Source organism: Rattus norvegicus, chromosome 9, assembly GCF_036323735.1.
Source record: "Rattus norvegicus strain BN/NHsdMcwi chromosome 9, GRCr8, whole genome shotgun sequence".
Taxonomy (NCBI): Eukaryota; Metazoa; Chordata; class Mammalia; order Rodentia; family Muridae; genus Rattus; species Rattus norvegicus.
Genome location: NC_086027.1, coordinates 107,755,521 through 107,782,829, shown reverse-complemented (window position 1 = coordinate 107,782,829; position 27,309 = coordinate 107,755,521). Strand labels below are relative to the sequence as shown.

The window sequence follows — 27,309 nt, the reverse complement described above, 5'->3', positions numbered from 1 at the left end:
GCTTTCTGACTGTGTGGCTTGCATCTATATTCTGTGGATCCTAACTCTGGTCCTCACCCATGAATCCTCTGAGCCATCTTTCTCTCCCAATAAAATGTACAAAAAATACACTCACAAACATTTACTAATTTACTTTCATAATATTACATTTGTATGGTCAACTAACTAGCAAATATATGTTTAAACAGGCGAGACTTATTTAAACATGAGCATATTCATAAAAACAAGAATTTTAATTTTTAAAAACATGAGTTCACTTCATGGTATTATTGAATGCTACATATTAAAAGCAGAATATAAGATAATATGTGGTACAAGTAAAACCACCTTTCTCTTATTTATTTATTATTTACTTATTTACTTATTTATTTATTTATTTATTTATTTATTTATTGTAAGAGCATTATTCTCTTAAATAAAAGTTACTCATATGTGTAAGAGAATGGAGATATAACTTTCATTGGAATCCTTGCTATGAAATATACTAAAACATTTTGTTGTGAATGCTGTTTGAGGATGACAGTGCCCCTAGAATGAGGGGAAGGATGATAAATGGGAAATAGCCTTGCAGCCAGACCAAACAGTACCACATAGGATGAGCAAAAGCACCACTGGACAAGGGGAGTCCCTGGCTTTGAAAAATGCCTCCTCATCTTCAAATTCCAGAGTGAGAATACAGCAGTACAACCATGGACAAAGCAAAGAAGACATCTGAGATGTGTGCCCATGAGATATATTTCAGTAGTTACAAGTCCTCTAGACCACACCAAGTCATACCAGCCCAAAGGGAGAATAATGCTCCTACTTTTGCTGTGGGAGAAGATTCTCAGAAGGTAAACCTCACCTTCCCAGATTTCATTGGGCTCGCTTGGGTGATGTTTGAAGTATCTTGAATAGCCTGAATGTTCTATCATTGTGGAAGAATCTTTAGAATATTTAATGCCACAATACAATATTGGTATTTTAAAGATCAAACGGTGTAGAAAATGATTCAGCTGTTTAATGTTTGACATTTTTATTACACCTATTCCTTCATTATATAAAATTATTCAGGGTGATGTTTTAAAACCATATCCAATTATATCAATGAACTCTGAGCAAAGAGGTTTTGCTACCTGAATTTAATCACAGGGTAGATTTAAGTTGCTTTGCCTCTATTATAAGCTGAAATACTCAATCTTGCATTTTTTGGATGTAATGTTCTGTCAGATTTATATCAAAGTAGCTTGTAGTAAAAACTTTGCATTCTTTCTAAACATTTTTCCTTCACGTATACATCAGGACATTTGATGGAAACACTAAGTGTAATTATCTTTAATGAAATTAATATTAACCCACAAATATAGCATAGAAGGAACTTATAAAGTGTCTTCAAAACCAACTCTAGTCAATTGTATGATATGCTTTTCTAGTTAGATACAAATATCACAGAGACAAAGTAACAATATCCCTTTAAAATATTATTAATTAATTAATTAATTAATTAACAAACTAACTAGCTATTATGTTTCACTAAAACCCTGATACAAAGTACTTTAATGAAGGGTTATGGGGTCTTGTGCCCGCTCAGTTCAGCCACAGGGCATGACATCTGGGGAGGCGGGACACGGAGAATTGACTGCACTTACCCGGCTGTCACTTGGCAAGTGATGGGTGGTAGGGGAGTCCCCAGATACCGCTCAGGAGTTGGGGAAGTGCAGTCTAAGGTGTGGGACAGCCAGAGCTGACTTGGGGTCCCCGGGTGGACAATAAGGCTGGGGCTGTCTGGTTCTCAGGCTCTTGGACACCCAAGCGCTGTTGGATATCACAGAAGAGCTGAGATCTGGGATCACAGAGAGGCATTTTACCGGAGATGAGGCAGCAGCTACGTAGGTGAAAGGCCTTCTCCATGGCTCCCCGCAGCGGATCTAGGTAAAAAGAGGCAGTTTATGGTTTTAAGGCATTTACTGTCATGGCAAAAAGTAGATATGTAAATGCCAGATATTTTCTGAGTTCCCAGATGGATTCCATTAATATAAAATACTCTTATTTACTGGATCGTTACTAAATCAAGAAGCTTCTGTGTTAAGACCTGAGATGTGCACTACTCTACAGGTATAATGATTAAATTTGTGTAATTCACTTTAATACTACATTCTTTAAGCAAAGTAATTGATGTAGAGTGACATGTCTGACCACGCGTTCTTAGCTCTAGTCAATGCCAGTAACAAGGTGCATCTTACTGAATAGGCTTCAACTCCAAGCAGAAAGTTGTTAGCTACTAATAAAATATCCCTACCACTCTTACATCTGGGTAAAGCTTCCAAGCTAATATGACCTACTTTTCTCAAGTTCCTACAAATCAAGTATGAGGCAACTTCAGCAGTATGAGCTGACTGCCAAGTTCTAGATGGTAACCAAGAGGGATGACCAAAGCCTCTAGATTAAGGGGATCTATGGGATGTTGGTGTCCAGAGGTTTCTCAAATTGTACAACATTAAGCTTTTTATTTTTCAGCCTGTGTTGTCTAGCAAGGATGCTATCAGTCAATGAAGAGAAACCACCTTTCAATTCTTTTTGTAATCAGGTATGTTTATATTATAGGGGGAATCTGAATTAATGGTTTTCAGGTCTTTTTCAGAAGATATGTAGTGTTATTTTTCTCTCCCTCTATTCTATTCTCCTCCTTGCCCTCTCACTTCCTCCCAGTGAGTAATCCCTTCCTTTATTCCACCCTCGCCCTTTGTATCATCATGTTCCTTCAGAATTCTAACATTAAAACATAATATAACTTAGAAATTTCTACTCTCCCATGAAAACAAATATGTTAATGGCATATCAAGTTTCAAGTTAAATCCTTTTGCTCTGGCCTTTTATACTATGCTCCATTTGTTGTTTAGTTGGACAACGTTTTCCCTGCTGGGTAGCCTTATGAACTACTTGTTTATAGATATGTTGATTATTCTGTTTACTTTTCTATATTTATCTGGGATTTCAACATGTAACCTCAATCCTAAACCAGAAGTCTGGTTCCACTTACACTGTTCAAATAAATAGAGTGCAGATATTAAATGTAATTAAGGAAATCGTGACCAAAGGGCAAGATTCCACCCAGCTAAGCTTCCGTCTTGTGAAAGAAATTAATGAAAAGCTTAGGTCCAGGCATGGTGGTACATGTCTTTAATTCAGAACTCAGGAGACAGAAGCATGTAGATTTCTGAGTTTAAGGCCAGGAATGTCTACAGAGCTAGTTTCAGGACAGCCAATCTTAGGCACTGAAGGAAATAATGCAAACAGAAAGTTTGTGAAGATGTTGTTGATCGAGGGGGTCCATGTTCCAGTCCTAGCAATCAGCAGAATTTGGCGGCTTCAGCCTCATGGTTCAGGCTTTATAATCAAGGATAGAATAAAGGGGTTAAGGAATTTCCCTCTAGGACTGAAGAAAGCAGCTGAGGCCAGCTGTATAGCAGTGTTGTCCCTGAATATAGGAGAGAGGCCATGTGTAAAGCTGTGAAGGTGAAACTGGATTGATTTCTGTACCCCAAAATGTTGGAGATGCTAGATCAATGGGATATCTGCTGAAGAGAGCTGTTAACAGGGAATGGTGCCAGTACAAAGGAAAGACGTGTGTTTCAGTCAACAAAGCTGAAAATTCTTAGAGATCTGAGAAGCATTTCAACATCAAATAGAGTTTGGAGGTTGCCCAGCTTGTTTTTAGTCTTGCATTGATTCAGTAAGTATTTCCTTCTTATGTTTTCTTTCCTTCATTTTGGAATGGTGTTGTCTATCCTATTTTATTGTATGTTGAAAATACATGCTTTATTTTTTTAAATTTTATCAGTGATTACAGTAAAGAGTTTGCATGAATCTCAGAAGAGACTTTGAACTTTGAACCTTTAAACATGTTTGGGGCTGTTATTGACTTTGGTAACTTTTGTTGTTAGACTGCATTTTTTTTCTGTATTATGTTATGACTACAAGTCTATGGAGGCCAGAACAAAAAGTTGAGTCTATCATCCTTTACATTTCACAGCTGGTTTTAGAGTTAGGTAGAGTTCATTTGATTTGATGGCTGACCTGCTGTAGCAAAGAGTTCTGTGGTTCTATGCTAAAAATATTTATAATTAGAGCAATCTACTTTCTCAAGTGTAGCTAGTCAAATCTATCTCTAAATGAAGTCAATTGTATATGAGTATTTTAATCATTAGAATATGATTCCTACAATAAGTTGAATAAAAGATGAAGATTACCAGAAAAGATAGAATTATCAGAATTATAGAAGTATTCAGTCTTTGTTTTCAAATTTCAACAAACATGACATGTCCATTATGGAATGCAGTTTCAAAAAAGTAAAATATATATCATATGTCATGTTGATATAGAGGGGAATTTTATCTAATTACTGAGTGTCCTTTTCATATATGTGAAGATGAGTGTTTTATGTATTATGTATTAATCAATAATATTTTACAGTTCAATGTGATATTTTGTAATTCAATTTTGGAAAAGTATCTTTTATTCACCTGATATAACTGTCAAATAGAAGGATTATTTCTAGATAATCTCACACCTTTCAGCTGCACTGAACTGTAGATGACTGGTCCAATTCAGCTATTTGGCTCACACGTCTTTCCAAGCTGACTGATTCACACTGGCGTCTCTCAGCTCATGGCTGTATTGCTCTGCTTGGCCTTAGACTAGCTCTAGTAATCTGCTCTAATCATCTGCCTCTTTCTTACTCGCTGGCTCATTCTGCTTCCATCTGTAACTTGTTGCCATAACACTGTCCTGATAAAAAAGCCTCAACTGCATGATCTAAACTCACGAAGAAACTCAACTCTATTGCACTGAACTTGCTGCACTGACCCTGAACTCACTTAAATTGGAACAGCACCAAAGTCAACTGACTGAACTCAATGTACCGCCCTCCAATTAGATGTCACTTTTAAACATCACTGCTTCCTTCTATAAACTAACATTACTTCCACTGTTTCGAATTAAATGTGTGTACTAAACCTATGTTTGTATTCCAGTCACAGGGATTAAGGACCTTTGGCCCCTCATCAGAACATCTATGTTGCTGAATTCAATTTAGCAAAAAAGCCTAGCTTAATAAGAATAAACCAACATATATGAAACAAATATATATATATATATGTATATATATTGATATATATATATGTGGATATGTATGTATATATGCATATATATTTTTTCAAGATTCTCTTGTCTTCCTTTGATGCTTAAGACTACATGTGCTTTGACTGTAGGCTCAAAGGAATTATGTAAGACCTCACCCAGAGTCTCATCTCTGAGGGTGAGCTTTCATAATACAGGATGGTGCTATGTAAGCTACCAAAGGAAGAAAGCATTCAGTAGTTGATCCCAGCTGTGGCACCAGGAGCATAGCAATGATCAGCATGACAAGAGAGGCCTAAGGGTTCAATAATGGCGCTCATAGCATGGTGACAAACAGCAGCTGTCTAACTGGACTTAAGGACTACTCAACAGGAGGGAAATCATGACTGGTACTGTAAATTCAGCCAAGCACACATCACTAGTGAGGTCACAAACATCTGAGGATAACTTACAATTATTGCTGCTGTCTTAAGCCAGCAAAATTCTTAAATGCATTATAAATACAGGTCTCTGTATTCACAATTGAATAGAACTTTCACCCCTCATGAGAGAAGCTTATTTTCTCCCAAAGGACAGCCCTTACAGAAAGCCACATGAATCAAAATACAGAGAGCAACTTTTAATGTTTTCTAATCCAAATTAGGTCATGTACAATAGAATTCCTACACAATCATAGTTCAGTGAACATAACCGAAAGATTGTAAAATTTAGGATCCTGAGAAGTCTGATGCAATATTGTACCCTCCAGATTTGATACAGAAGCGACAGCCAGGCAATCTCCACAAGATGGCTGCCAAATAACAACTGTTGATAGGTCAAATTGATTGAGGAAATTGAAATGGGATGGAACTCCTTGATGAAGGGCTATGGGCAAATAAAAACTGCTGAGAAGGAGAGTAGTCCTCCTAAAGATAAGTAAGTGAACTGTCCTGACACAACACATTTTTTTTTCCTAATGAAATAATTTCTGGTCGTGGATATTCAAAATTGTGAGCAACATTATCATGTATTTCTTACATGCCTTTGAGTCTCAACACATTATATGTAAATTGTTATAATAAGGTTGAAATAAAAATAACACAATTACTATCCCCTTTTCAGGTAAAATATGGTTTTTGTTATTGTTACATATGGTAGTTAGCATTGTCTCAATAAAATCATGGCATCTTTTATAGGAACAGATTTACCATGAATAATCTGAACTCACTGAACTGCTTCTGTTTCAATAAATGTAAGAAGTATGAGAATATGTTTAGCTAACTAGGTGTAAATTTTAACATATGTAAGTAACCTAATTAAGCATTTAACTTGTTTACATCTCTCATCTTCTCCGACTTGGTCATTTGGTTCATTTTCAGTAGCTCCCATGGGATCAAAGTCAATGTAAACAATTTAGAAAAAAGTTATTCAGTCAGTATATCAGGATCAAGGATGGCTCTAGATATGAAAGAAACTGAATAACTTAGGCTACTGGAAAGTTCTTCAGACAATAGAGAGCCATTATTAAGAGAAATATCCAAACCTTTCAAGAGCATCTCGAAGTTAAGACAGTATAAACAGATCAGCTTCAGTTTGCATCGTTTACCTGCTGTGAGGCAGTAGTGTGAAGTCAATTCATATCACTATAGTTGATGTCCTTGATCTGAGTGACTCATGTCCTTTGCAGTTTTTCTGCATGAAATGCCACCTCATTTTAAACATTACCTTTTATAACTCTAGGTTAGGGTTCCCCTAGGCCTCCATTTAATCTGCTCTGAGATTTGATGAAGTCTTACTGGTCTTCATTTTTATTGAGTTTATTTCTAGTTTCTGATCCATTTTCCCTTTCTGATTATTATCACTTTTTTAAAAAAAATATATAATCCTTTAAAATCTTTTAAATAGTATTTGACTTTAAAAATTATTTTTAATAGCTGTGTTTAATTCATTAACTTTATGTGCAAGAATAATTACTGATAAAAAAGCAACACTCTTTTAAGGGTTTAATCATCAACACACATTTAATCATCACTAAAGCAATTTGAGGTATATTTTTTTCTTACTTTGATTTTATATGTTAGGTAATTAGAGCCTTGGAAGACAACATCTTTTCTATGACTCTGTCAAAGTAGACACTGACTGTCAGGCTCTAGAACTTTGACTGATAAACAGAAAGTTACATTATTTCTTAAAACATGGTTATTTTGTCTTTTCATATTCATTGTTTCTTGCTTGCTTTTTTCTATGTTTGCACCCCTCCCCCAGCTATATTTTCTTTTAGCATTTTCTTAATAATTTAGAGAGTTTACAGACACGTTTTGTGCAATGTGTCTCCCACATTTTTTCCTTGTCTAATATAATTTCTACTGTTGTTTTTGATGATTAGAAGAGTCTTAGAAGAGTGTCAGCTTTTTATTGCCAGTAATTATTCTTGCACATAAAGTCAATGAATTAAGCACAGCTATTAAAAAGATTTTAAAGATTTGATCAATCTGTTCAGGGGGTGTGTGATGCAAATATCATTCTGCCTGGTCAGGGTTTGCAGGAATGGGTCGGGAGCCAGAACCTTGGGTTTACTCCAGGCACACATGCAAGCTGGAAGGAACCGCAGACTCTGGTTGGCCCTGTTTGTTTCCCTAGTTTCTGTGGGGATCCTAGTTATGCTGGGTGTTGGGAAAGATGTTGTGGCCTCGACTGTGATCGTGAGTGTATCAGAGCTCCAGTGCTCCTGGTTGACTCAGATCTCCTGGGAGTTGAGCTTTCTCTGTGATCCTGTGATCCTGGGCATTTCAGAGCACCAGGGAGTCGGGCTCCCTATGGTTGTTGTAAGAGTGGATGTAGAGCCAGCATCCCAGGTCTGCTGCGGGCGCAGGTTCAAACTATGATCCTCAGTTGTTAGAGCACCTAGGAGTCGAGCTTTCTCTGGGAATTATGAGACTGGGTGTGGAGCCAGCGCCCAAGATCTGCTCAGGGCACTGGATCAGACCAAAAGGAATGTGTGCCCCTGACTGGGCAGGGATTCCTGCATCGCTGGATCACGGAAGGACCCTAGTTACTCCAGGTGTTGGAGCAGTTGTGGCCTCCTCATCTGTGATACTGGGTGTGTTAGAGCCCTTGAAAGTTGAGCTTCCTCTGGGTGTTTGTGGAATCGGGTGCAGTGCCAGCCCCCAAGGTCTGCTCAGGGCACTGGTTCAAACCAGAAGGGCCTACTTCCACATTTTATTTATTGTTTTTATCTTTCTCTAGGCATATGTATACTTGGACATAGTCCATTGGTACTGTACCACTACAAACATTTACCAGCCTTCCAATGTTAGTTTTTATAAGTGACTTCCTCTCACAAATATCTAATAGTAGAAAGTCCTTTTAAGAAATGGAGATATATTTTGTTTTTCACAGTACATCTTTCTTGCTGTTATTTTGTTCTTGTTGGCGGTCATAGTATTCCAGGGTAACCTTGGCTCACCTAGAACACATTATGTAAACTCTAAAAGATATTCCTGCAGCTGTCTGTGGAGTGCTGAGTTTAAAAGTGTATACTGTCATGCCCAACAAACATTCACCTTAAGTATGAAGCACATACTTTCAAGATAAAGCCTTGTCATACAAAATACCCATAACATATTCTCCAGAAAGCAAAGAAGAATGAAGTCTACTTCTAAATAGTTGAAGAGAGAAGTAATTGGAAGATAAAATGTATCTTTTGTTACCAGTTTGAAAGGATTTGTTTCCTTCAATGTTAAAAACCTTTAAGTATAAACATATCACAATAAAATAAAGTTATAAAAATTTTTAAGTTACAAATAATGACTCAAGGGCCAGCCTAAAGTTATTTGGTTCTGATGTCTATATATATCAGAACTCCTTGTATAAAGTAAATATGCACTAATTTTCTCTTTATGTTAAGTTATGTAATTGTGTAGATTTATCAGGAACATGCAATAAAACTATATTCATATTGATCAATTTTCATAATTATTATTGAAAAACATAAAAGATCTCAGAATAAGACATTAAAATATGATAAGTCTCATGGTTATAAACTAATATTTTCTAATATCATACATAGAAACTCTTATAAAAACTACCCAAGGAAATATGTCTATTTTTAAACGCTCTTCTTTCCCTGAAGGAGAGAACACAGTGACTCCTCAAATCTCTTCAGATTCAGTCTCCCAGCCCTACGGATGCAGTGTGCATGACTCTTCAATTCTGTCTTGATTTAGCACCCGAACTCTGCTTCTTTTTCGTAGAAAACCATTCCTTGTGATCATTCTGTGATTATTGAATAATCAAATTTCAAAAAAATGATTTAGAATGGTATTAATGTGAATATGTATAAGCTATTATGAATGTCTACAGAAGGAGATATATATATATATATGGCAATTTGATTACATTTTTGTTTTAATTATTAACACTTAAGTATAATTGATGTTTTGAATAGATATGATAAGACAACCTTGTAGCTATTCTTTCCCTAGTAGTAAACTCTTTTGTAAGAAAGCAATATTTGGGGTTGTGATAGCACTCTTCTGATAATATAAGTTACTTTGCCATCAGCCTATAAGCCTAACTACTTAATGTTTCTGTCTACGATCCTTTTATTTGCATAAACTTAGATGTTTGTGTGTTTGTCCTTCATGTTCCCAGTATCCACTTAAGAAACCTTCCTTTTGGTTTATGTGTATATAGGAATTGATGTCAGGGTGTTAAACATGCTAAGCAAATCATCTTTCACTGAACTACATTCCCTGACACAAGATTTCTTGTTATTGTTGTTCATTTGGGTTTTGTTATCATTAGCTGGGATCAAAACCAAGGATGTGAGCATGTAAGGTAACACTATAGCCTGAAGTTATTACCTAGCCCTGTCTACTCACATAAGAAAGTTCTTCTGGTTTTCACATGCATAAACATATCATATATAATACATTCACATATAAGCAGTTTCGTACATGTACACATATATCATACATGCAACTCTAAACATACACACCTTGGAACACACACACACACACACACACACACACACACACACACACACTCTGTTTCCATGTTGTCTGTTTCTAATATTGGAATATTTGTTCTCCCGCTTCTGAATTTTATTTGTTTTCATTGTACAAAACTGCTGCTTATAATGGTTTCATTGAAAACTACTTGTATGGCCTTATATTTGTGAATACGTGGTTCCTATTTTGTGAAGGGTTTGGGAAATATTAGGAATATGGCCTTGTTAAAAAAGGTGCATCCCTTGGAGCCAGCTTTGAAGTTTCAATTCCCACTTAGCTGACAGGGCCTTGGGTTGTATCCCATGATGTAAGCTCTCTTTAAGCACTCTAGTGCCATGTCAGCCTGCCTGCTTCCATGGTATTCACAGTGACAGCCTTGGATTCTTACCTTCTGAATCTTTAACATTGCCTTGGCCATGCTGTATTATCATAGCAAGGGAAAAGTTAACTTTTCTCTTGCTCTTTTAACATCTCCTCCAGATGGCATCCAGGTGACACATTTTAATTGTGGTGGGAATGAGTAAATGTGAGAGACAGGAATCAGCTGTAACATGACATTGTCTCTTCATTTGGACATTGTGATGGGATGACCATATGGTCAAATAGTGTAGTCTTCTGGTACAACTAGGAATGTCAAAAGACAACATCACACTCTACTAAAAAAATATGTGGTTGGTTCTCAAAGCAAAATTGAAGTTACCTGTTTTGGGCTCCCTGTCTCAACAGTTCAAAAATCTTGAAATTTCTTTTAAATATTCTGAATGTTTCAGTGTCTTGAAGGCACTTAACTTTACATTGAACAGATGTTTTGTTCAATTAAATATTAAATGTTTTATATTATATGCTGTTTGAGTTTTAGAAATGGGTATATTATCAAATCATGTATATTTCTCTATACATGATTTCAAAACGGATATGACTATATGGGTATAGATAGATTTTAGCTTTTCATAGAAATTAAGCTTCAATTTAATTTAAACATACAACTGCAAGAGGTTTTTAGACAACAGTATAACAATAATATTCTTGTCTAAGTTGGTATGTTGGTCTCAGTGGTGTCATATGCTACTTAAAACTATGCCAGCAAGTAAATTATTTCAGTCTGGAAAGAGTCCATGATAATATAAGGACTGTCCAAAGCAAGTCACTGGAGTCAGGTGAATGAGAATCTGTTTTCTTTGTTGTGAAAGTAAAAGTGCTATTGTGGACATTAAATTCTGTCTCCAGTTTATTCACTTTAACAGAGTCTTTCAGGAGTTGGGGTGAGTTTACTGAAGCTGTAGAATTTAACCACTGTTGGGTAGAAAGTCATATCTAATGGAAATATTGCAACTACTACAGACCGTTTCTCACATTTTTTGAGAGTGTTCGCCTATAATGTTGATTTGGTCTGTATAAGAAATAACAGTATTTTAATGAAGGAATCCTATATGATGAGAAGAATTAGAAAGTCGAGATATTACATGTGGCATCACCTTGAAAGTATAATTGTTCAAGTATAATACTTTTTCCTAGTCTGCTGGATAAGCTGTCAGCAGGGACTAAAAAGTAGCACATGACACTCAGGTTCACAGATGCAAAGGAAACAAAGGCACAAACATCTGGCTTCATTAACTCAGAATATCCAAAGAAGATAAAGATTATTATTCAGTTGACCTTTGAATTTGTTTTCCATTTTTATACCTTAGAATATTTTACTGGTGGAGGTTAAGCCTAGAAAACTCTATTGGACTTGAAAGTCAAATAATGGATATTTTTCTTTTTCAGAAGCACAGAAGGTGTTCTATCCTCTGTTTATAGCTGATTAATTGTTTATTAGCTAAATAAATAGATGGTATTTGAAATTCATATGGGGCCTATACTCTGGGCATTGTTTAGTAATTCAAAGTAAACCAGTGATAAAGAGAGCTACTCTCTGGATGAATTGCTTATTAATTGTGTTAATAGAATTTAATGAAGGGATTTGGTAGTATAATATATAACATGTTTTTTAATGACACTAGTTTTATCTGAGTAATTAACATTAAAGGTATCTATCATGAGATGAAGGATTATTTATCTTCAGGTTGGCCGTGAATTTATAAATGGAGTTTGTGTGCTTTAAGCAGCTTAAGTAGTAATGTGGCAGGTCTCTAAAGAACACGAACTCAACAAGCAAGGTGAATAAATAATAATGTACACAGATAACCGTCCTCAGTGACCCTGACAACTTCATCAACACTGTACAAAAAAGGTGACTCAGAAATATGAGTTTGTTCACTGTCTCTCTACTATTTGTTCCATTGCGATCATTAAAATTAATACTATAAATATATTTTCATTGATACAAGTTTCTTTATGTATTTTGCATAATTTCAAACCTGGCAGTTTTGCTATCCAACTGTAGTTTTACAAAACATATAACATTTTTCTCTGTATGATCAACCTATATAATTAATACCCCTATAAATATCTTATAAAATAAAAGTCCCATAAATTAATACATAAGGTTCCTTTTTTGAAGGTGGCAGTCATTTTCCCATCAGTTATAGTGCCAATAACTAGTGTCATTTTTTATTTATGAGTGATAATGCATTCAGATTAATGATATTCAGGTTCATTGAAACAATCAATTTTTAAAATATGTAAACTTCCCGCAATTATATGAACATACTGTTAATAGTAAAATAATTTAAGAGGCAGTAATGTCAGGTAGATGCAAGTCAGAACGGATGACAGACATTGCCCTAATTTCCATAGTTTGACTTTTAAAGAAACACTGTTAATAAAAACTGAGGAACAAAGAGAAAAGAGATCCCTGGAGCATATAGCCATTTCTGAAAAATAATATTGAGAAATAATATTGAGATTATTTCCTTCATAAATATAAAAAAAATCCACAGGATCCATTAATTCAATAACTTTGTTTTTGACCAAAGGAAAAGAAATGAAATAGTGTTTTTAGGAGAAACTAACATTTCACGGCTACTACAGCACTGTATGTGAAGGGTGAGGTAGGTTTGCAGCCATAAGTCTTAAGGACAAATGGACAGAGATTGTGACATGTATGCCCAATAGAGTATGACTGAGGGCAGATGAGAGTGGAGATGATTTTGTGTGTGTGTGTGTGTGTGTGTGTATGTGTGTGTTGTGTGTTTGTGAGTGTGGCATGTGTGTGTGAGTGTGGTGTATGTGGTGTGTGTGTTTGTTAGTATGGTATGTGTGTGTGTTTGTTAGTGTGGTGTGTGTGTGTATGTGTGTTTGTTAGTGTGGTATGTGTGTGTGTGATATGTGTTTGTGTGTGTTTGTGAGTGTGTGTTTGTTAGTGTGTTGTGTGGTATGTGGTGTGTGTGATTGTCAGTGTGGTGTGTGTGTTGTGTGTGTGTTTGTGTGTGTGTGTTTGTTAGTATGGAATTGTGTGTGTGTTGTGTGTGTGTGTTTGTGTGTGTGTGTTGTGTGTGTGTGTTCATTAGTGTGGTGTGTATGTGTGTTGTATGTGTGTGTTTGTTAGTGTGGTGTTTGTGTGTGTTGTGTGAGTGTGTGTGTGAGTGGTGTGTGTGAGTGTATATGTGTGTGTATTATGTATGCATATGGGAATGGTCACACATCTATGTATCTATAGGAGCAAAACATGGTGTTATGCATCTTCTTCAACCATTCCACACCTTATATTTGAGATACAGTCATTTTACTGGCCCTAAGAAGCACCATTTGATGAAGATTGTCTGGCCGGTGAGTTCTGTATATCTGACTGAGTTGTTCCTTTCTCCTACATACTCAAGAAAGCTCTTGCCCTCTCAGTAATCTCCCCAAACCCTATTGTTGTTTGTAAGAGGCTCTACAGTTTTTCTATTAAATGAATGTGAGCATAAGCAATCTTTGTAACATTGATTCAGAGACCCTCACAGGCTGGTCAAAAAGGAGATCTCATCTTTGCTCAGCAGTTTACTGTTTTTATTGTTTTTGCTTTTGTTGTTGTTGTTGTTGTTGTTACAAGAATTTTATTTAGTAAAAGGTTCAAGTGACATAGGAGCTTTTCACAATGACCCATTCTAAACCTTCCTGTTTGAAGAGAATATTCAAACGGGACTTCATAGTGCTCACCTTTATCCTCTGCCTCAGAGGCAGAGTCTGGCACACTTTTAGTTCCAGGCCAGCCTTGGTCTACAGAATGAGTTCCACAGCAACCAGGGCAACACAGAGAAACCCCATTTGAAACAAACAGAAACAAAATAACCCACAGAATGAGATTAAATTCAACCAACAGTGGACAATTGTGTAACAAATGAGTGGATGAAATTTAAACTTAATACCCTCACTCACAGTAAGATGTCCAGTGAGGTGTGCACAGACGAGTGGTTCTCAACCAGTGTGTAGAAACCCTTTTGGGTGTCACATGTCAGATGCATTACTATCCCTAACAGTAGCACAATTAAAGTGTTTAACTAGCAACAAAATTTATGATTAGGGGTGGCCAAATTTTGAGAAACTATTAAAAGCTTGCAGCATTGATGGACGTCTGTTCTGGCCTACATGGGTGATTTCTATTCTTCTCAAATGTGGACATGGCCACTGTGAAATGTGAAATGTAACAGTTTTTGTGGTTCTTTGAAGTAGAGGGGTTCTAGTGTCAATAACGTACCTTTGGTTTTCTTTTGAGTCTAGGGAATCGGTGTAAAGGATCAGCATGATCTTGGAGTCAAACGAAGACAGGACTGAGTAGCTGCTCCCTGGGATGCCCTGAGCCCTTGCTGCGGCCACCGGCAAGCCCACAGCCTTATTTCAGACACTCATATTAGCTGTGTACACTCTGAATTAAAGATTCAAGTACGAAGAGGCCTGAGGAGGGCGGTTTGTTACTTTTTAATTTTAGAATTTTTGTGAATCTCACACCACGGGCCACAATCGCTTTCATCTCCTGTCTCTCTTCATATCCATCCTCTGCTTGTGAAACCTCCCTCCCTCCCTCCTAAGCCGACTTAGTTGTAAATGTTCATTGATGGGAGTCATTGGTCTAGTTTGATGCCTCTTGCCTCCTCTGCACTATCAATCCTATATCCTCCCACACAGGGACTCATCTGGAAAATCCCATTGTTCCTGCTGTCATGGAGATCCTGTAGTTTTGGATCCTCAGGACTTTCTCTTTCACTAGCTCCAGCAGTTCATAGATGGAATAAATGTTGGAGCAGGATATCTCGGTGGTCTGGATCTGGACCCAGACCACTGACATCTGAATATCTTTGGGTGGCAATAAAGGCCACAGACATAAGCACAGACTGACACAACTATCTGGACAGCTCCTCATATTTGACTGTTCCTCAGCTTTGTAATAGCTCCCCCTTCCTCTCTCTCTATAACACAGAAGCCAATCAACCTCACACTCTCTTTCCACTGCTTATTCACACTTTTTCATTTCTCCATCACATATCCACTCACCTTAGTGGTGCCTGCATGGGCCCTGGTTATGGGTTTGGCTGTCTCTTTCTTCCAAGGCCTCCCAGCATGAGGGGATGCCCACTTTACATATTTCTACTACTTACAAATGGAAACAACTGAGTTTCTAAACTTATAAAATAAATATGACATGAAAATATTCATAGTGCAGTAGGCCAGGTTTCAATTTCCTACTCAAAATAGTATCTATAAAATGATTAAAGTTAGAACAAACAACACTCATGAAGCTCATTATAAACCTGTACATATTCATTAAATAAAACTAAATATATTAATCATGAAATATAAACTGTTTCCTACTAAACCCCATATGTCCACTTCCAATTAGTTCTGTGTATACAATTTTTAAGATTTTTTTTAAAGATTTATTTATTTATTTATTATATATAAGTACACTGTAGCTGTCTTCAGATACACCAGATACATCTCTTTACAGATGGTTGTGAGCCACCATGTGGTTGCTGGGAATTGAACTCATGACCTCTGGAAGAGCAGTCGGGTGCTCTTAACCGCTGAGCCATCTCTCCAGCCCAAGATTTTTTAATTTTCTTGTTAGCTTATCCAATATAGATTTAAAATATTTAGAGTTAAAGAAATGAATCATTGTACGAATTTGACACTGTCAGTGTGTAACAGGATATATGCTGCCAGGGAAAACACACACCTATCAGAACAATGTCAGTGAGCTGGAAATGTTTTCACAGCAGTGAGATATTTGGAGAAATAACTACAATTTTTATTCCAATACTGTTTTTGTAATGTTTTTGGTTTAACACAACTCTTTTCTAATTTTTATTAGTCATTAAATTTATAATGAACTAATTCCAATAAAATAATTTACATTGGTACCATGTTGGCGTATATTTATTTCACATTTGGCAAAATCACCTTAAGGTCCCATATAATGAAAAATGCTGATCTTACCACCCGCAAATCTGAGAACACACAGGAGACCCTATAACCTAATCAAAGAGACACAAGCACGGATTGTTTTCTAGTTTGTGGTGCCAATGTTAAAATTGGTAAATTTGCTATAAAATCTTCGAAATACTTGATTTCTGCTGTTGTGATCACTAGAACAATATATTCCATCACAGTCATGCGCCAACTAGAAGCAACATTTTATATAGACAGTTTAGAAAAGACTTTTAAAACACTTTAAGGACATAAGTTTTGAGATACTCCAACTTCCCGTGACGAATAAAGGTGGCCTTATGGATCTATCCTTTTTTCAGAATTACTGTACCGATAACTCTGTGGATAGTAGCATTCAGAACTTTTATTGTTAGTGTTTCTAATGTACGTCAAATTGATCATGGGCTAGTGAGGTATGTCTATGCACTTGTTTCATTATACAATTTTGTGGCTATAAGGGAGAATAGTTGGAAATTTTTGCTCCTATGGATTGTAACGGTAATGATATTTTTCAATCATCTTCAATAAAGTATTAAAATTCTGTGCTGACTTGAAGGAAATCAAACATATGATTTCCATGAAAGTTTTTTCATGCAGTAACTTCAAGTAGTAATATTGGTAGAAAGAGTCAGAGATCTGTGGACACTGGCTTTGCATGTGAACTGAATTAAGGTGTTGATGAAGATATGAAGAAAAGGATATGCTATTTTTCATGCAAGATAATCCAGACAACTGGCAATGACCAGCATTATGTCATAGTACTCTCATCAAATGTCAGCCTCATCCCTCAAAGGGAAACACATGTTGCACCAACTGTGGACTTGGAAGTGGTCACCTCTCTACTGTAAATAATGTCCATGAATCTTCATGTTGACATTTCAAAATATAATTCAATCCTGTATTCTTTCAAGATACAGACCCTGTAAACATTTTGATTGTTTATTTAAAAAGTCCTGAATGGTTTAAAAAGTTATCAAATACTTTCAGTCATTTTAATATGTGAATAAAGAGTCATTTTCTCAGAGAATATGAAAACTGTACCATGGAGCAAGAGCTATAATCTCAAAATAATTTATATTCTCAGGAATTTATTTTGAGACATAAAGAATCAACAGATTGGAAATAGATTCTGGCTTATTGGTGAGGCTCAAGTTTACTTCTGTCTCAGGGCTGGGAGCCCCATCTGGCCCAGACCCCTGCAGGCTCTGTGCGTGCTCTAAGTCTCTGTAAGTTTATGTGTGCATCAGTCCTGGGTCCTGCTGTGCTTAGAAGGCCATGTTTCCTTGGCATCCTTCACCTATTCTTACTCTGTCTCATTTTCTAGTCCCAAAGGAAAAATCCATGTTCTCCAAGGGAGTATCACTGAATATAAAACACATTCTTAAGGGCTGGCAGGTTTCATGGCTAGTGGTAGACGGCCAATAATAAATGAACTCAATAGCATATTTGGAGGTATATTTTTTCCTTACATGTCATTTATTTATATACTATGTTTTCTGATTTTTAATTCTACATGATCTCTCTGTGTATCTCTATATCTGTATGTGTTTCTTATATCTTTCCCTTTGGATTTTTTCCTTCTGTTTCTTCTATTCTATCCCAGTTAGTATTTATTACTATTTTTTTAAATACCCATGGGTTTTCCAATAAGAAAGCAAAAGAAAGGGTGTGGATTTGAGTGGAAGTAGGGGTGAGGAGGAACTGGGAGGACTTGGGGGAGGGAATGCTACCATCAGTATATATTGAATGAAAAAATAAGCCTACTTTCAATATTAAAAATAGGAAAAAGGAGAACATATGGACCAGAACTGTATATTATATAATATATTTCACCTTTATAGAAACATTTTTAAATTTTTAAATTTAAAATCTCATATTAATTAGCTAGAGAAAGATCTAGAAACAACAGACACTTATACCTGATTCCTCAGCGTGATCCACTGAACAAATATCTCCTTTCTCTTTTGTAATTGGCATTTCAACAACTGGCCAAGCTTACTTGGCCTGTTGGGGTAGTTAGAGTTGGAACTATTTCCCTTAAAATTATAATTTCATTATGAGCCAAAGCTAGGGCAGTTTAACCACTTTAATTTGCATGAGTCCTTACAAGCCAACCTGGTAAAATGCAAATGATATGACAGAGAGCAAGCATAGATGGGCAGTGCACACATGTGATTCATAAGAAGTTCCAAACAAACCAGCAAATGGCGGATGAGTTCATTTGTGTTATAGAAACTCACCACTTGAAACATATAATTCAGATTATATTAATGGAACGTGTCAGTGGAAATAAGATAATTTCATGACTAGAAATGTTATGTCATCAGAAGAATCAATGTTTTGTCCTCTACAGTGAAAGTTTTTGATGATGTAGTTAGTGTAAGAAATCAGTGAGCTATTTGGGTTTTGAAGGAAAGGAAAAGAAATAGCAACGTGTGCATTCCTGTCCCAGTTTGTACCTTGAGAAGACCTTGTCAGCATATTCTCCATAACGCTCGAGGCCATTATGAAAAAAGTGGTTAATTTCCCATCAGTCACTCTGTGTGGCATCAATCACAATGTGAGGGAAACAGCATTTCTACAAGATTAGCACTCCCTGCTTTGAGAATGATCATCCTCTACACCTCATTTGGGCTTGTACCTTCAGGAGCTTTGACTCCTCATGTAGGAAGAAAAAAGTGTTTCCTGGTGGCGTTCAATGTCATTTATGTGTCATATTTAATGATCACAAAAGTACATAATAATTTTCTTTCATCTCTAAGATTATACGACAGTAAAGTATCTAAAGAGCTTAATGAATTAGAAACAGTTTGAAAAATAATGAAGCTGACTTTGATTAATCACTGCTATTTATGCATTTGGAGATTATTCTTAAATCCGAAGAAATTCCTCCTAATCATAAAATACACTCAAATTTCATTACCCCCCGATGTCAGCCCATGGGAAATATCCTATGATCCCCATGCTACCCTGCATACTATAACAACAAACAGAGAACTGTCAACATGTATGCAGCAGCAAAGTAAGATGAATCACACAGAGTGAGGTAGCCGGAAAATGGTGCATCGGGACAGAAAAGATTATAATATAGAACATGGAAGCTGGCCAGAGAGCTTCCTGGTGAAAGCGTTGAACTCAGAGACTTGCATGCTTTCTGACTACTGGGAAGGAGCAAAGCAATCATGGTAAGGCATTGTCATTAGGCTTTGGCCTTTGGGACCCACTCCAAAACCACTACTACACACACAAGGAAGTGTAGTTGAGATTGCTGACATCAGGTTCAAGCAACCAGCAACGAGACAGATTTTTCTAGCTACCATTACTTAGCACTCATTTTATTTCCCAGAGTACTGTGTGCCATAGCATTTCAAAGTGTTTACCAGCAAGTTCATTGCGTATTTTAGATTAAAATTATCAAAATGGATATTCTTGGTTCATTTGTTGCATCCACTTACAAATGAATTTGATATTTATGTTTTAAAAATTCTGTTGTCTTGGGGATGAAGAAACATTTCAGCTCTTAAAAGCATATAACATTCTTCCAGGGAATTTGATTTTCAATTTAATTTTCAGTACCCAGGACATGAGGCTCCCAGGGCCTTGAACTATAGCTCCAAGGGATTCGGGATTCAATTCCAAGGGATTCAATGACTTTCTGACTTCAGAAGGTGCACATACACACACATACACACACACACACACACACACACACACACAGGCAGACAGACATGCACACACACACACACACACACACACACACAGAGAGAGAGAGAGAGAGAGAGAGAGAGAGAGAGAGAGAGAGAGAGAGAGAGAGAGAGAATCTTAGAGCAACATTCAATCATATATGTAGATGGTAATAAACACAGAGACCCACATTTGGACTGAAAGTCTTTGGAGCATGCAGGCAAAACACGGATTGTCTTTCTCTATCAAACTCCTCCTTTGAGATATCAGGAATGACTGTCGAAGAAAGAAGAAGAAGAAGAAGAAGAAGAAGAAGAAGAAGAAGAAGAAGAAGAAGAAGAAGAAGAAGAAGAAGAAGAAGAAGAAGAAGAAGAAGAAGAAAGAAGATTGAAAGAGCTGCTAGATCTGGTGAATGAATCCAGGGCAACTTTCAGACATAACGGGATGCAGACACAGATAATGAAAACAGGATGAAATCACAGACAGTGTAAGAGTATGCACAAGATCTGCACAAGTTCAAACCAGATAAAAATCTCAGCTCTGTGAAGGGGAAGGAGACACTAATCCCATGACCCCACGCCAATCGAGAAGTTATTTGTGTTATGCAAGTCAAAATCAATTTCCTTCGTGATCAGGAGGCATCCCACATGAAGGAGATTCCATATGTGTCTAGTTTAGTTTTTGTTCACTTTTTTCTTTTCTTTTATTTTGAATTTTGTGATATTGAATCCTTTGCTTATAGGTTTTGATTTACATTATTGTTTTATCTTATTTGAGAGAGATATAAAAACCATGAACTTGGATGAGTAGATGAGTGGGGGTTGAGGAAAGGGGAAGCATATCAAAATATATTAAACTAAAAATATAAATAAAAACTGTGGTATTAAAATAGAATGAATTAGACAGGAAAATCAGAATCTTCTTCACAAAGATCTACTTAAATTCACAAGAAAATGCGGATATCCATCATGAAGCAGAGGCAGAATAGAAGATTTTAATTACAGTATTCTCCCCTGAGTCCCAGATATCTGGATTATAGCTATTTTCTCCACACGTGTTTCAAATTACATCTTTTGTTAGACTTTAAGTATCAGAAAAACAATAAGGGTGATCTGAAAGCTAAACAATTAATGCTAGTGTTTTATCTTCTTTGGTCAATATATATGTATGTGTGTATATTTATACATGCATATATGTATACATGTGTATACATATAATTGTATATATACATATAAACGGAAGTATATAATTGTACACATGCATTTACATACATATACATACACATATACATATATCTATATACATATATACAAATATATATACATATTTATATGTTCTAGAACTTGAAATATTTGATCACTAAATGTTGTGCATTATATACTATAATATTATCTATATTTGGATATCTATGGATAAATTTAAATATTATAATATCTCATTAATTCACTTAGGTTAACAATATATAAATATTTTTGTGGTACTTAACTAACTACACATTACTTTCAGAATGTGTTTATGATTACGTGATCTCTAGATCTATATATCTATATAACTATCTATATATACTGTTAACTAAATATTTTGTTCCCAATGCTGGGTGACAAATGCTTCAGATTTTACATATCAATAGTCGAAATGAGTAGATTATAAATCCACATATATAGTAGAGTCTTCATATTTTGTATAGAAACACATGCAAAATAATAACAAATGTGTATTTTAATAAAGACCTACTAATTATATAAAAATTTGAAGGGAGGGATAACAAATGACTTAAATAAATTTTAGACCTAGAATTTTTCTGCCAAATAGAATGGAAATGTTCACCTGTGAATCATTAATCAAGGGAATGGTTTAATCACTTATAACCCGTGAGCCATAAAAGAGTGGATAACATGACCTGATTTAGCCCAGAATCCATTGCTTTCTAAAATTAAAATACCCAGGCAATTTAGATAATTAATAAAGTTAATAGAATAATTGTAGTATAATAAAATGGACTAATAGAAAAAATATGGTGTATGCACATAAAGAAACTCTAGTCAGACAAAAAGAAAAATGAAACCACATAATTTTTAAAAGGTAAAATGCAATTAAAGATTAACATGTTCAGTGAAATAGTCTGGTCTTTGAGAAATAAGTATGACATGACTTTACTCACACCAGAATACATCACAAAAGTTAGAGGCATGAAGCTAGAAGTAACACCAGGGATTCTGGAAGAAGAGGAGAACAATAAAAAAAAATTAGTGGAAATCTGACCTGCTGAGCAGTTAAGAACATTGACTCTCATTTTGATGGATCAGGATTGAATTCCCAGCACCAACATAGTGCTCAGAACGCCCTGCAACCCAGTCCCAGGGGATCCCACAGTCTCTTCTGACCTCCAAGACAAACGCTGTGCACAAATAACACTCAGGAAAAACACACATATAAAATGTATTCTAAAAATACAAATCCAAAAGAACAGGAGCATGGTGTCCTCTGAGAGGCTTCACCCAGTAGCTGACTCAGACAGATGTAAACATCCACAGTCAAACAGTGGACGGAGCTTGGGCACTCTTATGGAACAAGAGGAGGAAGGATTGCAGACCCTGAAGGGATTTGGAAATCCACAGGAAAACCAACAGAGTCAACTAAGCAGAAGGATGTTTAAAAAAACTATGTATAAACATGATACATGGGGAAATTTCAGAAAAAGGAAACCCAAACTTTTTACTGACCGACTCTTACAGAAACGGAGGGAAAGCAATCGTTACAGATCATGTCAAGAATGTTTCTCAGTATTATATAAGCAACATCACGCGGTGCTAGAGCAGCACAACCACTGTAAGAACAACTGTGATTTTATGACCCAAATCTGAAGATTTAAAAGGGGACTCAGCAGTTTCTTCAAACATTTGTCCTCCATCCTGCAGACGGTGGGCTGCAGCTGGTATTGCAGTGAAGGGAACCAGTGTGTGTACCTCTATGACACTGTTTTCATATACTGCCTATAATCATTAGTCCTGTGAAAGGACGAAGGGCTCTAAGTGTTCACTGATCTCTAAGTAGAGACAAACCATACCACTTCACTTCTCTACAGATTCCTACAGAGCACCTGAGAACATTGGATCGGTAATAATGAGGCCCATGTCTGACTTTATTCTTATTATTGTGGTTCATGTTGGCCTGAGTTGATGCCTAATTATATACTGTGAAACACTAAGTATTCATAAGGATTCATCTTATTTATGGGACAGATTTGATGCAATGATATATAAAATGATCTCACAAGGTAGTGTACAATAGGAACAATATTAAATGTACCACATTAAGGTTTTATGGTATTCGGCAGTGATATTAAGACCTCGCTTTTGTGGGTTATTTACTAAATCCTGGGGATATAAACATAGGATACTAGGGAAATAGAATATTATCTACAAAGAAATGTTACTCTAGAGGTAAATCTGATCTTACATACCTATGTTGAGTGGCCTGCTTTTTCTTAAGTAAAACATAGCTGACAAGCTCCACTCGTACACTCTCTGTAGTGTCAAAATTTGTCTCATTGCATTTCTGTTTCTGCAAAAAGAACATTTCATTTGTGTGGTCTTAGTTTTCTTGTTTGTTTATTTGTTTTGTTGGTTTGTGGTTTTCTGTCATTGTTTTTGTATTATAACAACATATCTAAACGGGGTAAATTTTAAAGAACAAAGCATATTTATGTTCCTACAGTCTGAGAAATTCAAACATGAGGCATTTCTAGATTAAATCCTGCCATACATAAGAGTATTGTTCAACTTTCTGAAGCCAGTTTTTATATCATTGAAAGGTTTAAGCAAATAATATATTAAAGGTTCAGAAAAATTTTACACATTTCAAGTGCTCAAAATATTAGCTATTATTATCAATGTTATTCTGCATAGGAACAAAAATAAAGGCGAATTTTATAAAGTTTTTTAAAAAAGAAAATAATAATAGGGATTAATATCAATAAATAATGTAATGAATTGCACTGTAAGCATATTTGAAAAAATCTTAGAAATTCCTTACTTTGTACAGTTAATACGCACTAAAAACAGTTTTCCTTTTTAGGGAGTTATTACTTGTGTGAGAAATCTGCAAGAAATGGGATATGATCTGAACAGAAGTACTATGTCGTCATCATGAACAAAATAGAGATTTCTTTTACAAAATGCATTGCAGTTTTTCCCATAGCTGGATGACCATTTATGATTTTCACTATGAAGCATAAAATATTTACACAATAACTGAATGTGAGAAAAAATAGCATTAAATGATTCCTGAATCACATTAAAAATTCACTAAAATTCCCTTCAATATAAATATTAAAAAGAATCACTTGCATTTCCTGGCTATAAGTCATCTCTATATTTTCCAAAGTATTTCTACTTTTATACTGAAAAAAATAAAAGCTACAACCTTGAAAATTGGTGTATAAAATATAATTTGTGCATTTATATGTTGAGAGGATTGAGTATTGTCAAGTTAAAGTGAAGAACTTTTTAACATTTTTTATTTATTGTAACATAAGTGCTTTCGATGAATAGATATCTGGCCATTTGGGTCTTATAAATAATTTGATCATCCAAAACTGTCATCATTACTTCATTCACCTTTACAAAGTAATATCCAATATCCAAGTTGAAATAATTACATGTAGAATTGAAAATTTTCTGAAGAGATCATGAATTAAATTTTGACAGTCAGACAATGCCATCTTATTTGTGGCAGATATACATGAGAATGCGATATTCCATTTTTTAAAATTTTCTATTAGATAAATCAAGACATTAATGTAGTAAAGGACTTTGGTTTTAAGTGAAATACATGCAAACTCCATTGGAAAAGACTTGAAGATGTTGTGTATTTTTTTTTCCAATGAGAACTTTTAACTCTGGATGCATAACAACTTATCAAAAATTTCACAGATTCAATCAATATCTATTTACTCTGTCACAGTTGGGCGAATCTAAAATCCATGTGGAACTGACTGGTTTCTCTGTTTTTATGAAGTCCAAGTCTGAAATCAAACTGTGTTCAAGATGGACTTTTATTTGGAAGCCTCTGAGTAAAACGGATATGTTCAGTCCTAAGCTCAGGCAGGTTCGTGGTAGGTTTATATTTTCACTGTTTGTATGTCTTCCTTATTTGCTTGTCAGTCCTCAGGCAAGGGCCTCTCTTGTCTCTGAAATGATATCCTCAGTGTCTATCCAGCGCATCAGCATGGGGTCCTTCCCTGAATATAGAGATCAGATGAAATCAACGTCCACCCTCAGAGCTCTTATTTCCTTTGTACTGAACTAATGGTTAAGAGATATTACAAAATCAATGGGTCAATTTTTTATTAATTTATGTATTTATTTTACATTTCGATCACCGATTACCCTCCCTCCTCTCCTGCTAGTTCTTCCCTCTCAGCTCACCTCTCCCCACTCACTCACCGTCATTTTCTCCTCAGACAAGCGGAGGTCTCCCATGGATATCAACTGGTCTTGGCATATCAAGATGGAGGAGGACTTATTGCACATTCTCCAATGAAGCATAGATAAAGCATCCCAGTTAGGGGAAAGAGGTCCAAAGACAGGCAAGAGAGTCAGAGACAGCAAGGAAGACCGAGTTCTGCATTTGTTACACATGTGTATGGAGCCTGAGTCTATCTCAACCTTGCTCTTTGGTTGGTGCTTCAGTCTCTGTGAGTCTCTGTGGAGGGCAAACCTTCCCCTTCTTACTACACATACAAGGATTCTGTAAGCCTATGTTGTCCAGCAGTGTTTGCTTTCTGTATCCACCTTACCTCTTCCTATTTGTTATAAGAAGAGAAATTTGGAAACATTTTATGTTTGGATTTTATGTATATTACTTATCCGAAGAAGAACAGGTCAACGTATGGAAAAACAGTTTGGACTGACAGACCATATGATGGTAATGACTTACGTGTATCATGTATGAAATTTTTCAAAATTAAAAACTGTTTCTTAAAGTGGAGCGTATGCGTTAGTGACGAGGAGAAATACTGTGAAATTAAATGGAGCATTCAAGCTTTCAATTGCTTGTAAAATTAATTCTCACTTGGTATAAAAAAATAAATGAATGAATAGTGTAGTACTTACAGGTAGCTTATTTCCCCTGGTGGTACTCACTGGAAAAATACATTTCTTTCCATAATTTATATAAGCATTAGCTTTATTTTCTGATTTCACAGATACCTACCTTTATGCATTAACAAATGAGAGAAAATCCAACACACCTCAAGAGCAAAAATTGAATGGGACTTAGATGTTTTCCTTGTAACTTCCAGATTCACAAAGCTAAAATACTTTGAAACACTCTTCATTAATAGTGAAAAAAGACATGATACTTTAAAATTTTTACTCAAAAACCTGCCTTCAGATATCATGGTGATTATTACAAATTCCCCGAGAACTTCAGTTTATTGTGGCATAGTTCCATTCAAGTAGTTACATATATAAAAGTCCCAGGACAGTCAATAAGCTTCAGAATCAGAAAGAGGTCAGGAAAAAGGTTAAAAGCAGGAAAGGAAGAGTCACCAGGGCACGTCATGTTTTTCTATACTTCTTTAGCCAGGGACTTTGTTACTATTAAGCAAACTATTTTGAGCATTCATATATCATAGAGTTTCATCTGTTTAAGATTTGAATTGACATTTATCTCCCAAGACTCTATTCAAATTGGCCAGCTACTAGGAGAACGCTGCCGGGTAACAGAAGAGCAGTGGTAACCCTTCAATCACACTCATGTTGTCCTAGATCACATTTGACAAATGATCGTGGGTATTAAACAGGCACCATAATGCGAAGTACCTATAAAGTCTTTCCTTCACTCATTCTGTTCAGGCATTTGCGACCATATTGTAGTTGACACCATCTTCTGTCAATGGAGTTAGATGAAAACGAAAGTTGGATTATCCTGTGTCCTGAACACAGCAGAGAAAGGATTATCCAGAGTAGATTCTCCAAACCATGACACCTTTAACTACATGGCTTCTACTTTCATGACGTAAGTGAATGAAACATTTTCATCTTGTAGAAATTTCTTAAATACTGGCACAGGGTTTTTACCCCATCTTTGCTTATTGAGTTCCCAGATGAAAGACATACACAACAGAGATGTTGGGCAACTGCCTACCCTCCATCCTGTTAGA

At 35.8% G+C, this 27,309-nt stretch overlaps 1 long non-coding RNA gene across 2 annotated transcripts in view; it reads left to right on the top strand.

Moving 5' to 3' along the window:
- LOC120094755 (uncharacterized) overlaps window positions 1-14,919 on the top strand; it is a 31,010-nt gene extending 16,091 nt beyond the window's left edge. For both annotated transcript variants that reach the window (XR_010054887.1, XR_005489354.2), the window contains 4 exons: window positions 667-833; window positions 1,776-1,911; window positions 2,497-2,566; window positions 14,754-14,919. This is a non-coding gene — a long non-coding RNA (uncharacterized LOC120094755). The remainder of the gene's footprint in view (window positions 1-666; window positions 834-1,775; window positions 1,912-2,496; window positions 2,567-14,753) is intronic.
- The last annotated feature ends 12,390 nt before the right edge of the window (window positions 14,920-27,309 follow it).